Source organism: Heteronotia binoei, chromosome 16 (assembly GCF_032191835.1).
Source record: "Heteronotia binoei isolate CCM8104 ecotype False Entrance Well chromosome 16, APGP_CSIRO_Hbin_v1, whole genome shotgun sequence".
Classification (NCBI taxonomy): Eukaryota; Metazoa; Chordata; class Lepidosauria; order Squamata; family Gekkonidae; genus Heteronotia; species Heteronotia binoei.
This window is the reverse complement of record NC_083238.1, coordinates 24,801,418-24,815,695: the sequence shown is the minus strand read 5'-3', so window position 1 is coordinate 24,815,695 and position 14,278 is coordinate 24,801,418. Positions and strand designations below refer to the sequence as shown.

Below are 14,278 nucleotides of genomic sequence, written 5' to 3'. Positions count from 1 at the left end.
GCTTAATGGAATGTTATTGACCTCCATGCCACTCGTTCATGCTTGGGAATTAAGACCATGGGGGGAGGCCCTCTTGACTCTCCCTTTGACCAAAGAAGCTTGTCCACTGGGCACACAAGAATGGGCCTTTTTGGTGGAAATCCCATAGAATAACCTCCCTAAGGAGGTGCACGTGGCCCTCTCACTTTCTATCTTTAGGAGACAGCTAAGGATGGTTTTATTCTGGAGAACATTTGATTAGTTTCATTTTTTCCTATTTTAATTGAGGGTTTTAAAAATATTTTATGTATTTTTACGATTTTTTTTTTTAATTCTGTTTATATTGTCAGCCATTTTGAGTTCCAGAAGGCAGGAATGTGGCTAATAAATTGTGTGTATGGGCGTGTGTGGGTAACCAGAAAAAAACCCAAAGCAAAAATGCCCAAAGAAAAAAACCTCACTGACAAATACTCATGGGAAAAAAGCTCCCATGGCAAAATGCCCACATGGAAATAAAACCACATGGAAAGAAGCCCACATGGAAAAAAGTCCATAGTGAAAGTATCCCACATAGGAAAAAGCCCACATGGAAAAAGCCCCCATGGAAAAATATGTAAAGCACCATAGGTTTTTATAATTGTGGATAACCATTAATAATATTTGGTTGTTATTTTTGGATTAAAGTATGTCATATTCACATGCAACAAAAAGTGACCATTTTGTTATCAGTGAACTTTATTAAGAAGGAAAAACAATAATAACAGAAATTAAACTCTACATAGAAATATATTTAAATAAAATTAAATAACTATTAATTTACAATTTGTCAAACTTTTTAATGTTAATACATTGTGGTACACCCAGTGACCATGACAAAAGGCTATCTAATCCTACTTGTAAAAGCAACAATGATTTAACTCAGATATAATTCTTCATTGCAAATTAGCCAATCTCTTTAAGTAACTAAGTTTATCTTCCACCTGCTCATATTGCTGTACAGAAGTGGCAACCATGTCATGCAGTGCCTCATAGTTCCTGCTTGTGCATTAGGGGGAAAAAACTAAACCCCAGACAAATGATCACCAGTGTTCCCTCTAAGCTGAGTTAATTGAGCTAGCTCACAGTTTTTTAGCTTCCAGCTCAGACATTTTTGTTTTAGCTAAGGAAAAATGACCCCCGAGCCAACTAATTTATGCAATAGCTCACAGCCTGGCCCCAGAGCAAACTAATTTATGCTTACAACTTTAATGCCAGTAGCTCACAAAGAACAATTTTTGCTCACAAGACTCCATAGCTTAGAGGAATTATTGATGATCACATGCTTCTTCATTGGCTAAGGAATTATTGCAGCAAAGGTATCATATTAAGTAAACCAGAGGTCCCCAACCGCCAGACCACAGACCCAGAAAAAAGAGGCAGCACAGGAGAGACAGCCTCAGAGCAAGGCAGAGCAGCCCCACTGCCCCTTTCCCCTGCCTGGGACCTGGGCAGACGAAAGAGGCAGCGCAGCCTCTCTCTGAGGCTGCCTCACCTTGCAGGGGAAGCAAAAAGGGCAGCGCGGCAGTGACCTTCCCGTCCCCCTCTTTTAAAGACCCCTGCTGATCAGCTCACACCTCATTTACAGACCACCATGGGGGGCAGGGATGGGGAGGCAGCCTGGGGTGGCAAGAACCTCAGTGCTGCCCCCCAAGTCCCTGGAAAAATTGTCCCTGGTGCCAAAAAGGTTGGGAACCACTGAAGTAAACCATGTGGAGCACACATTTCTCAAAATACATTCTAAAGAAGTACAAAAAAAGATACCTGGCTGCTTTGATGACCTTTCTGCAGACATACTGGGTTTTATTTTTCCCCCAAAACCTGTGGGTGAGAAACAGAATTTGAAAAACCATGCTTTACTAAATCAAACCCATGCTACTTCTAAATAAATTCCTCCCAATATCTTTTCTCCCCCTTAGCATGGTGAACTTATCTAAGTAAAAAGTCTTGCTTTCTTCAGGATCTGGATAGTAAATGACCTGAGTCACACCAGGCGAATCCTTTTATATCTCTGGTCCCCCATTGTAGAAGCTGGCGTGATCCAGCAGGGTTCGTCTTACGTTAATTATGATACCTTCCCCTTCAGCTTCCTCCCTGCCTCCTTCTCCTGCTTCTCTTTCTTAAATAGCAGAGGTAGGTAAGGCCTCATAGATCTAAGAGCAAAGCAGGACTGACTCTGGCAAGTATCTGGAAGGAAGAAATCAATAAACATAGTTGGAATTAATAAAAAATGGCATAATGGAGAATTGATCCATGGGTAACTCGGGCTCTGGGGAGGCTGTTGTTTGAGGTAGATGCACCAAAATTGCCGCATAGTATCCAGTGCCTCTCCCCAAAATACCCTACAAGTTTCGAAAGGATTGGACCAGGGGATCCAATTCTTTGAGCCCCAAAAGATGGTGCTCCTATCCTTCATTATTTCCTATGGAGGGAAGGCATTTAAAAGGAGTGCGGTCCCTTCAGATGTGATGGCCAGAACTGCCTTTGGAGTTCAGTTGTGCTTGTCACAACCTTGCTCTTGGCTCCACCCCCAAAGTCCCCAGATATTTCTTGAATTGGACTTCAACAACAAAATATTATTAATGGTTATCCACAATTATAAAAACCTATGGTGTTTTACATATTTTTCCATGGAGGCTTTTTTCCATGTGGGCTTTTTTCTATGTGGGCTACTTTCACTGTGGGCTTTTTTCCATGTGGGCTTCTTTCCATGTGGGTTTATTTCCATGGGGTCATGTTTTCATGGGTTTTTTTTCCCCGTGAGCATTTATGTCAGTGGGTTTTTTTCTTTGGGCATTTTCCCTTTGTGCTTTTTTCCTAGAACCATGTGTGTGCATGCTCATGAGTGTATGTGTGTGAGAGAAAGAGAATGCAGGAGTGCCTCATAAGTACACATAAACAATAAATGTCTATTAAAGAGGTCAAACATCTTTCTTAAGGGATGTTGGCAACTCTAGACTTTGAAGTGTTTAATATTGGCTAGATCATGGCTTAACAAGCTTTAGATTGCTAGGTCATTTTTCTGTGATTATTTTCACACTATGTACATTCATAAGAACATAAGAAGAGCCATGTTGGATCAGGCCAATGGCCCATCCAGTCCAACACTCTGTGTCACACAGTGGCCAAAATAATTATTTATACATACACACACACACACTGTGGCTAATAGCCACTGATGGACCTCTGTTCCATATTTTTATCTAACCCCTTCTTGAAGCTGGCTATGCTTGTAGCCACCACCACCTCCTGTGGCAGTGAATTCCACATGTTAATCACCCTTTGGGTGAAGAAGTACTTCCTTTTATCCGTTTTAACCCGACTGCTCAGCAATTTCATCGAATACCCACAAGTTCGTGTATTGTGAGAAAGAGAGAAAAGTACTTCTTTCTCTACTTTCTCCATCCCATGCATAATCTTGTAAACCTCTATCATGTCACCCCGCAGTCGACATTTCTCCAAGCTAAAGATAGGGTTGCCAAATCCAATTCAAGAAATACCTAAAGACTTTGGGGGTGGAGCCAGGAGACATTGGGGCGGAGCCAGGAACAAGGGTGTGACAAGCATAATAGAACTCCAAGGGAGTTCGGGCCATCACATTTAAAGGGACAGCACCTTCCTTCCATAGGAAATAATGAAGGACAGGGGCACCTTCTTTTGGGGCTCATAGAATTGGACCCCCTGGTCCAATCGTTTTGAAACTTGGGGGGTACTTTGGGGAGAGGCACTAGATACTATACTGAAAATCTGGTGCCTCTACCTCAAACAACAGCTCCCTCAGAGCCCCCGAAACCTCCAGATCAATTCCCATTATACCCTATGAGAATCAATCTCCACATAGGGAATAATGAAGTGCTCAGCAGACGTTTCCCTCCCTCCCCCCCCCCCATTTCTGACGACTCTGAAGCGAGGGATGGGCTTCTCTACTTAAGAGTTGCTGCCAACTTTTTCAAAGTAACACAGACACACAATCCCAAGAGGAAGCCTTCAATCAGAGACTGAAGCCTCCGGAGGTAGAAAGGCACATGGTCCCCTGGGGATGAGGCTTCCCCCCACCGACCAGCTGACTGGGGGCAGGAAGGAGTCTGGGAAAGCGGAAGAACTCCCGCTGAGACCTGGGGATTGGTAAGCCTAGCTAAAGAGCCCCAAGCGTTTCAACCTTTCTTCATAGGGAAAGTGTTCCAACCCTTTAATTATTCTAGTTGCCCTTTTCTGGACTTTTTTCAATGCTATAATATCCTTTTTGAGGTGCGGTGACCAGAATTGTACACAGTATTCCAAATGATACCGCACCATCGATTTATACGGGGGCAATTTATTCAGAAGCATTGGAAGAAATTATTTTCAGTGAGAGGCCTAGAAGCTGTTTCAGAACCTATTGGGAGGTTGATTTTGGTGGGTTTTTTTTTGGGGGGGGGTGATTCTGTACCTGTAATGAGACTGGGAAAGGTGTGTATCTGAGCATATGCAGTGATCATCAGTGCTCAAGACCAGCCCTCATACCCCATGCACTTTTGAGTCCTTAAAAATCACAGTTAAGGACCTTTAATGTTTGTACGGTGTGTTTATACAGTATGAAAGTAACTGCTGTCCAAATCTGGCAGGAAGACTAGTTGGCATCCCAAGGTGGAGGGATCAGTGAGCATATTGACAAAGAACTGAAGTGAATAATGGGGTTAAGTGTCATCCTGATGGCCCATCCTGGGTGATTTAGATAGTCTACCTATCAGTGGCTGGATTGGATAAGCAATACTTAAAGGTTGCCCAACTGTCTATAGCTGGAAATAGTTTGCACTGCCTTGATGAAGTATCCCTGGAGCAAGGGATATAGTTATATGCCTTGGGAGCTTAGCACTGAAAATTTTTTTGCTTGAGAAAAAAAAATAGGTCATTGAGCTAGGGGAGATTTTGCTTAATCAGTTTGTAAAGCCAGCACATCCTGCCTCTTTTGTGGACTTCCTTGGCTGTCCCTAGATGCCTTTATGAAACTTCCAAAATTTCAAGCCCCCTTGGCACTTAGGCTGTAAAAAGGGGTGCCCATTTAAACAACTAAGTCCAAAATAAAAGGGGAACCCCACTAACCAAGGGGGTCTTAGCTGCAGGAGGGCATGGGGTTCTTACAAAGATCAACCAAAATTATATATTGGACGGAAGGAGGCATAGCAGAGCCGAGTCTCCTCAGATCTTGGAAGCTAAGCAATCAGTATTTGGATAGGAGACCACCAAGACAATGTGGAGGAAGGCAGCGGCAAACCACTTCTACTTCTCATTTGCCTTGAAAACCCTTTGCTGGGGTCACTGTAAGTTGGTTTTGACTTGATGGCACTTTACATACCTAAAATAATACAAAATAGTATCATCAGACAATGGTAAGAAAACAAAAAGTGAGAGCTATTGTTAGGAACTCGTATCTTGATAACACTGTGTTTTCAATTTTTAAAAAAGCCCATTAGAGTTTGGAGACAGTAATTTGGTATCAACAACAAACTTGGCTACTGCACTGCTCAACCATAATTCCAAATCATTTATGAAAAAATTAAATCCTATATGATGTGATGTCTACCAGGCTGCCTTTTTCCACATGCTTATTGACATGCTTAAACACTGGTGATACAGGATTTCCCTTTGCAGAAGTCATATTGATTCCCCTCAGCAGCCTTTGTTCCTCAGTGAGCTTCTCATTCTTCCTCTAATGGTAACTTTCAACCTATGAAAGACCGTTTCTTCGAGGTTTTTTCAAAGAGGCATAAGAACGACATCCACAAACATAATCCATTACCGTTAGAGGAGGAATATGAACATCTGTTTTCTACTGCACAACATAATGAGAATTCTGAACATGAGAGACTTTTTTCTTATGGAACAAGCACTTTATTATTATTAATAATGTAACGGGCACCTTATTTCCCATTTGAGTGGGGTAGAGATTGGACTATAAGCACTTAGAGTGAACTAGAGACTGTTAATTTTGAATGTAAACACTTCTGAGTGGACTAGAGACAGTTACTTTTGGATGAATGACAAACAGTATTTGAAGTACTTTAATAGAGATTGATTTGTATGTTAAGAAAAAGGTTATGTATGAGAAAACAATATATGGGTATTTGAATTATACTTTAATCTTAGTTATTTTTATGGTGATTTTTTTTTTCTTTTTTGTAGAACCTTCAGATGGTAGCTGGAGATCTCTCGCTATTACAACTGATCTCCAAGCAACAGAGATCAGTTCAGATGGACAAAATGGCTGCTTTAGAAAGTGAACTCTATGGCATTATATCCCACTGAAGTGTCTCTCCTCCCCAAACCCCACCTACCTCAGGCTCCACCCTCAAAATCTCCAGATATATTCTGATCTGGAGTTGGCCACCCTAGTTTGGTTAGGTAGTACTCCTTTTGCAGAAGCCATTCTGATTTTCCCTCCACAAGCTTTGTTTCATAATGCACCTAATAATCCCATCTTTGTTTACAGTTTCTACTAATTTGACCAGGGCAGACTTTAGGCTGACTGGCCTGTAATTTCCTGGTTTTCCTCTGGACCTCTTTTTAAACATCAGTGTAACATTTGCTACTCTCCAGTCTTCTGGTATAGTGGCTGAATTTAGTGATAAGTTTTATATATATGGGTTAATAGATCAATAGTCTCACATTTGAGTTCCCTAAGAACTGTCTCTCAGGCATGTGTCACCAGGACCTGGAGACTTATTAAATTTTAATGTCCCCAGAAGGGCTGCCAATTCACAGGTGGGGGCATGAGATCCCCCAGGTTGGAGGCCCTCCCCTCACTTCAGGGTCATCAGAAAGCGAGGGGAGGAGGGAAATATCTGCTGGACACTCCATTATTCCCTATGGAGACCGATTCCTATAGTGTATAATGGAGAATTGATCCACGGGTATCTGGTGCTCGGGGGGGGGGGGCTGTTTTTTTTTAGATACAGGCATAGCATCCAGTGCCTCTCCCCAAAATACCCTCCAAGTTTCAAAAAGATTGGACCAGTGAGTCCAATTATATGAGCCCCAAAAGAAGGTGCGCCTATCCTTCATCATTTCCAGTGAAAGGAAGGCATTTAAAAGGTTTGTAGTCCCTTTTAAATTTGATGGCCAGAACTCCCTTTGGAGTTCAGTTATGCTTGTCACACTCTTGCTCCTGGCTCCACCCCCAAAGTCCCCAGATATTTCTTGAATTGGACTTGGCAACCCTAGTCCCCAGTAGGTCTAGAACTTCATCTCTTGTCACCTCAATTTGACTCAGTTCTTCAGACTCCCTTACTAAGTTCTTAAAGAATCCCTTACAGTGTCATTGGTCCATCCTCCAAAGCAGCCATTTCCTCCAGGGGAATTGATCTCTATCTGGAAATCAGCTATAATTCTGGAAGATCTCCAGGCCCTTTGAAGGCTGAAAATGTTAGCAGCCATGAAGCAAGCAAAACATTACAGAGAGCAAGAGAGAGAGAGACTATGTTAATAAGCTGTTGTTACCTGAGATATGCTCTGACTACTCTGCCAGACACAGCTCTCTCCAGCTAGCTAAGAGCATCACCAAAACAGGCTGCAGCCTGACTGTATATGTGAGTTCAGAAAAATTATAAGGCACAAGCTGTCTTGGGTGCCTGTAAACAATTTGCTATACTCCTCACCATGACAATAATCTGTCCCCAATACAGTCCCAGGTCTAAAGACTGAAAGCCCCTAGACTAGGGAATCATGCTGTGTGAATAGCCCCTAATTGTTTTGAATTATTTTGAAAGGCAAAGGTTTATTTCACATCTTCCAATTATCTCTGTCATCACTCTGGTAATGTAAGCTTAATTCTCCTTTAGTCTGTCACTGTCTCCAGCTTGTGACTTGTTCCCTGATGTTAAACTTTTTTTTCCACTTTCAACAATCTCTCTTTCCTGGTTTATGGTTGGCATAAATTAACATACTTTTCATTGGCTCTGCTGTGTTAATTTTTAATACGCCAGTCTGGTAAGATTTCTGCTTTTTTATTGTTGTTGTTTGTTGTATAGTTACAAAACTTATTTCTATAATTGCAGCACAGGTCCTAATTACAGTAATGATCTAAGTGTGCTTAATTACTCCATCGTTTTCAAAAGTGTAATTATATAAGGAAGATGTGAAATAGCAGCTGTGGGGGGGAGAAGGATGGGCAAGGAGGGGATGAGTAGACATCGTGGAGCTGGGCCCAGCACCAAAGATCAGTGAGCTGAATCCAACTCATCTTACACCTGTGCAAACATGGGTACAGAATGCAAAAAACTCACAATGGTGAACAGGTGTGCAGAGAAAAAAGCCTCTGCTAAAAAAAAAAAAAGGAAGATAGTGGAGAATAGAACTTTTTCTAAAATTACAAATGTGTTTCTCTTTAAAAGGGAAATGTGGTACCTGAGAAATAAGGCTGCCAATCTCCAGGTGGTGGCTGGAGATCTGTGATTACAACAGATGTCCAGGCAACAGAGATCAGTTCACCTGAATAAAACGTATGCTTTGGAAGGTGGACTCGATGGCATTATACCTTACTGAAGTCACTTCCCTTCCCGAATCCCACCCTCCTCAGTCTCCGTCCCCAAAATCTCCAGGTATTTCCCAACCCAGAGTTGGCAACACTAGTTCAAAGGCTTCCTCTTCTTTAGAGGCAACAGCATTAACCCCGACAGTGACTGCACCTGCAAACAGTGGTTTGTGCAGTTGTAGCTTAAAGTAGTCATGGTTAGCCTGCTGTACAGAACTCACAAGCTAGGCCCTGATTAGTACTTAGATAAGAGACACAGAGGCAGACAATGGTGAACAGCTTCTGTTAGTACTTTAGGCTGATGTGTAGAGGGTAAGTTCTGAGGATGCCAGTAGGGATGCCAGCCTGTCATTCCAGGATTGCAGCTCATTCCCAGGCTACAGAATTCCCCTGCAGAAAATGGCTGTTTTGGAATGTGGACTCCATGACATTGTACCCCACTGAGGTCCCTGTTCTCTTCGGGTTCCATCCCCAAATCTCCAGGCGTTTCCCAACCTGGATCTGGCAACCTTAGCCCCCCTCCACATCCCCTGCCAGTGGTTAGAAGGGACCTGGCAAGCCTAGATGCCAGCCTCCAGGTGAGGCCTGGGGATCTCCCAGAATTACGGTTCATCTCCAGACTACAGATGCCAGTTCCCCTGTAGAAAATGGATGCTTTGGAGGGTAGACTCTAAGGCAGTAGTCCCCAACCTTTTTGGCATCAGGGACCGGTTTCGTGAAAGACAGTTTTTCCATGGACCAGGGAGGGGGGCAATGGTTTCAGGATGATGCAGTTATGCACTGTATTTCTATTATTACACTGTAATATATAAGGATTATACAACTCATGGCCCGGTTGCTAAGAGGCCACGGACTGGTACTGGTCCATGGCCTGGGGGTTGGGGACCGCTGGTCTAAGGCATTGTGCTCGAATCCCTTCCAGCCTCCGTCTCATCCCGACGGTGACAGGTAGTAGGGCCAGGCTGAATTACTCGCCTCCGTCACTGGTGCTATGCAATGCCAGGTCCATCAATAATAAGACCTCTGTCCTGCGGGAGTTTCTGTCCGAGCAGGACATGGACCTGGCTTGCGTGACCGAGACCTGGGTGCGCGAGGGGGAGATGGTAGCTCTCTCCCAGACTGTTCCCCCGGGATACTCGGTCTTCCACCAGTCACGGACTAGCGGGCGGGGGGGAGGGGTGGCACTTCTCATACGAGAGGCTTACTCCTTTAGGGCTCTCCCGGCTCCAGAGATTCCAGGCATAGAATGTGTTGGCCTGATGTGGGATGTTGGGGAGGGGTTGGCGATCTGGCTGGTGTACCAACCGCCTAACGCACCGACCGGCGCCTTACCGTCCCTGGTGGAGGCCGCGGCAGGCTGGGCGTTGGAGCACCCAAGGCTTTTGGTCTTGGGTGACTTCAATGTCCATACCGACGACGCGGCCTCCAGCCAGGCGATGGACCTGGTGTCATCCATGGCGACACTAGGACTCTTCCAGGTTGTTAAAACGCCCACTCATCAGGCGGGACACATGTTGGACCTGGTCTTTGCGGCCGGAATATCAGTGACTGATATTGCAATGGAAGCAGTGCCATGGTCAGATCACTTTGCCCTTAAGGCTCGTATGGGGGTGTCACCCAAAACCTGTTTAGGCAGAGAGCGTATTTTAGCTCACCCGCGGAGCCTGATGGACCTGGAACAGTTCCTAACGGCTCTTTGGGACACCTGGCCCACTGGCGATTCCCTGGATGATCTGGTAGAGTCCTGGAACGATGGGCTCTCCAGGGCCATCGAGGAGGTCGCACCCAAGCGCCCTCTGCGTCCCCGCCAGAAGCCGTCGCCCTGGTTTAACCGGGAGCTACGGCAACAAAAGCGGGGACTCAGACGGCTGGAGAGGCAATGGCGGCGTACTCTAGACGAAGTGACCCGGACATCTTATAGAGAGAGTTTAAAGGCCTATGAGATGGCAATCAAAGCCGCAAAGAAAGCATTCTTTGCGGCTAAGATTGCGTCCGCAACTTCGCGCCCGGCACAATTATTCGATATAATTAGAGGACTCACAATGCTGCCGCAAGGCAGACTAAATTCTACTGAATTGGAAATAGGCTGCGAGGCTTTTGCAAAAATTTTTGTGGATAAAATCGCGTCACTCCGCCCCGACCCCCCTGCCAATTTTGAGACAGTTAGCGAAACCGAGGCCCCGAGCCTGTCTTCAGATTATACTCTGGATGGCTTTAGCCCCCTCAGCCTGGAGGTAGTTGACAGGATCCTCTTATCTGCTCGCCCAACAACTTGCAAATTGGACCCATGCCCTTCCTGGCTCATTAAATCTTGCCAGGGTGATCTTAGATACCCTGTACGGGATATCATAAATAGATCCCTGACGGAAGGGCATTTCCCAACGCCGGTCAAAGAGGCTGTGGTCCGTCCCCTCTTAAAGAAACCATCTTTAGATCCGGCCCAATTGGCACATTATCAGCCGGTCTCAAATTTGCCCTTTTGGGGCAAACTTATTGAGAGGGCAGTGGCAATGCAGCTACAGACTTTCCTGGATGACGCTTCCGTCCTTGACCCATTTCAGTCCGGCTTTCGCCTGGGACATGGGACAGAGACGGTGCTGGTTGCCCTAGTAGATGACCTTCAACGGCATCTGGATCGGGGCGGCTCGGCGGTGCTGATGCTGTTAGACCTGTCGGCTGCGTTCGACATGGTCGACCATTGGCTACTGAAGAGTTGCCTCGCCGACGCGGGGATTCAGGGGTTGGCCTTACAGTGGCTTTCCTATTTTCTGGAAGGTCGGGGACAAAGGGTCGCAGTTGGGGGGGAGCTATCCCGGAGGTGCACACTCGATTTTGGTGTGCCCCAAGGGGCGGTTCTCTCCCCGATGTTATTTAACATCTATATGCGGCCTCTTGCCCAGATTGCCCGAAGGTATGGGCTAGGGTGTCACCAGTACGCTGATGACACCCAGCTCTATCTACTGATGGACGGCCAGCCGACCTGCGTCCCGGAAAATCTAGATCGGGCATTACATGCCGTGGCTGAGTGGCTCAGACTGAGCGGGCTGAAGCTTAATCCTGCGAAGACAGAGGTCCTTTGCCTGGGTCGCCGCGGCCCAGGAGGGGGAATCCCCCTACCAGTCTTTGACGGTGCGCCGCTGATAGCGGCGGACAGGGTCAGGAGCTTGGGGGTGCTATTGGAGCCTTCCTTAAAGATGGAGGCTCAGATAGCAGCTGCTGCCAAGTCCGTGTTTTTTCACCTTAGCCGGGCAAGGCAGTTGGCCCCCTTCCTGGAGCGCGATGACCTAGCAACAGTGATCCATGCTACGGTCACCTCAAGGTTGGACTACTGTAATGCCCTCTACATGGGGCTGCCACTGTCCCGAACTCAGAAATTGCAGCTGGTGCAGAATGCCGCGGCCCGGCTGTTACTGGGTCTCCCAAAGTGGGGACACATTCAGCCGGGTCTCCGGACCCTGCACTGGCTCCCAGTGATATACCGAGTCCAGTACAAGGTGTTGGTTATCACCTTTAAAGCCCTATCTGGCTTGGGACCTGTCTACCTGAAGGACTGTCTTTCCCCACATGTTCCCCAGAGAGTGCTGAGGTCGGGAACACAAAATCTCCTTACTATCCCTGGGCCAAAAGAAGCCCGCTTGAAATCCACCAGAGAAAGGGCCTTCTCTGTTATGGCCCCTACATGGTGGAATCAGCTGCCGGAGGAGGTGAGGGCCCTGCGGGACCTTGTTCAGTTCCGCAGGGCCTGTAAGACGACCCTCTTCCGGCTAGCTTACACCTAGCTTGAGAATTTAATGCAACTTGCCAGATTTCTTTTTATATATTTGGAATATTTGTTAATTTTTAAGGTTTTATCTGTTTTTAAATGTTTAATTCCTTACATGTTTAAATATTGTTTAATTTTTGTGTCGGATTTATTGTTGGAAGCCGCCCTGAGTCACTAGTGGGAAGGGCGGGATATAAATTCTAAAATAAATAAATAAATAAATACTCCACTGAGGTCCATGTCCTCCCCAGGCTCCATCCCCAAATCTGCAAGAGTTTCCCAACCTGGAGCTAGCAATTCTACCCCCCACCCCCCCACCCCCGGCCATTGTTCACCAATGGCTTCTGGGAATGCTTATTAATTCCTTGGCACACCAACCATTTGGACATTTCCAGCTAGCTAAGAGAAATAAAATCAAAATCAAGCACAAAATCAAGGCTGCAATCATTTTGCAGAATGAACAGATGACCCTGTAACTAAACTTAACCAGCTAGCACTCAAATTGCCTGAGAGGTACAGAAAGTTTTTAAAAGTAGCATGCAATAATACAGGACATTTTTCTCTTTAGCAAGAACATGGACAGAAGTAAAATACCTTCTTTGTCTTCATGTGTGCCATTTCAGATTTCAGAGTCAAGGTCCAAATCTTAATGAGAAATTATTTTAAATCACCAGACAGGTCCTTTAATTGGAGACTGATTCATGCTCATGAATGTGAGTACTAATTAAAAACACCTAACTGACAGGAATTTGTTGAATTTTTTGGAAGTCAGAGGTTAGGACTTGTAGTTAATTAAAGAGCAGGAAGTGAAAACCGATCTGCTGTGAGGATAAATGAGGAATGACTGGCAAAAGTGCAATATTAGAGGAAAAGAATTAGCATCCATTTACTTCATGAAAATCCGCAGACATGGTACTTGTGAAGAGAAACCTAGAGATCCCATTTGACTTCAGTCCAGGGGACACTTTTTACCTGGGCCTTATCTCTTAAGAGCTTTTATTTTTCTAAAGAAGAGTGGCGTTGTTAAGGGAATTTCTGCATATCTAATACATATTTTGGATTCTCAATAATTTTTCTTTTAAAACGGATGACTCAAGGAGGCACACATGCAAACACTGGTCCAAATAATATTGCCTTCTGCATCACATATCTGATCTGGAAAGTAGCCACAGCTTCATGAATCACAACAAATTGTAAACTGTAGTTGATTGATGTTTGAGTTTAACAATATTAAAGCCTGCAGGTCATTGAAAATGAGAAAATCTCCCAAACCTAAGGCATTTTCACACTGACCTTACTCCAGAGCGACGTCCCTCTTCACCGCGCAGCGTCTGCGCAGATTTCGCACCAATTGCTCCGCAGAACCCGGAAGAGCCGCAAAGTCCCGTGGCTTTTGCGTTGCAAATGTAAACCGCAAAAAAAACAGTTTACATTTGCGGCTCTTCCGGGTTCTGCGGAGCAATTGGTGCGAAATCCGTGCAAACGCTGTGCGGTGAAGAGGGACATCGCTCCGGAGTAAGGTCAGTGCGAAAACGCCCCCAGTTTCCAATCCTGCTTGACGGAACCCAGGAATTTTGCTTGGAACATGCAGAGCCAAAAAGACTCTTTCTCTATGTCCACAGATAGTAAGGAAAAAAAAAAACTTGCTTCCCTGTAGTGTTTTTCCCACATCTGACAATTCCCTTCAAAGGTGAGAGCTCTAAAGTGCTCCACTATTTTTTTGGGGGGGGAGGTGTTGCTATCAAAGGCTTTCCCATTCCCTTTGATGTTGTAGGATACACGTGGATGGAGGGTAGGATTTCCAATTTGTGCAGCACACAAGCCTGTCATGGTATGGTAGGGAAATACCTGGATGTTTGAGGGGGTAGGAGGGAAGGGTTTGGGAAAATTAGGGAATCCTATGGAGTGTAATGCCACAGATTCCACCTCCCAAAGCAACATTTTTTCCAAGTGAACTGATATCTATCACCTGGAGATCAGTTGTAAACCCA

At 45.2% G+C, this 14,278-nt stretch overlaps 1 protein-coding gene across 8 annotated transcripts in view; it reads left to right on the top strand.

Moving 5' to 3' along the window:
• Nucleotides 1-14,278, top strand: part of KCNH7 (potassium voltage-gated channel subfamily H member 7) — a 478,957-nt gene that overhangs the window by 344,278 nt on the left and 120,401 nt on the right. The gene's annotated exons all lie outside the window — the stretch shown is intronic.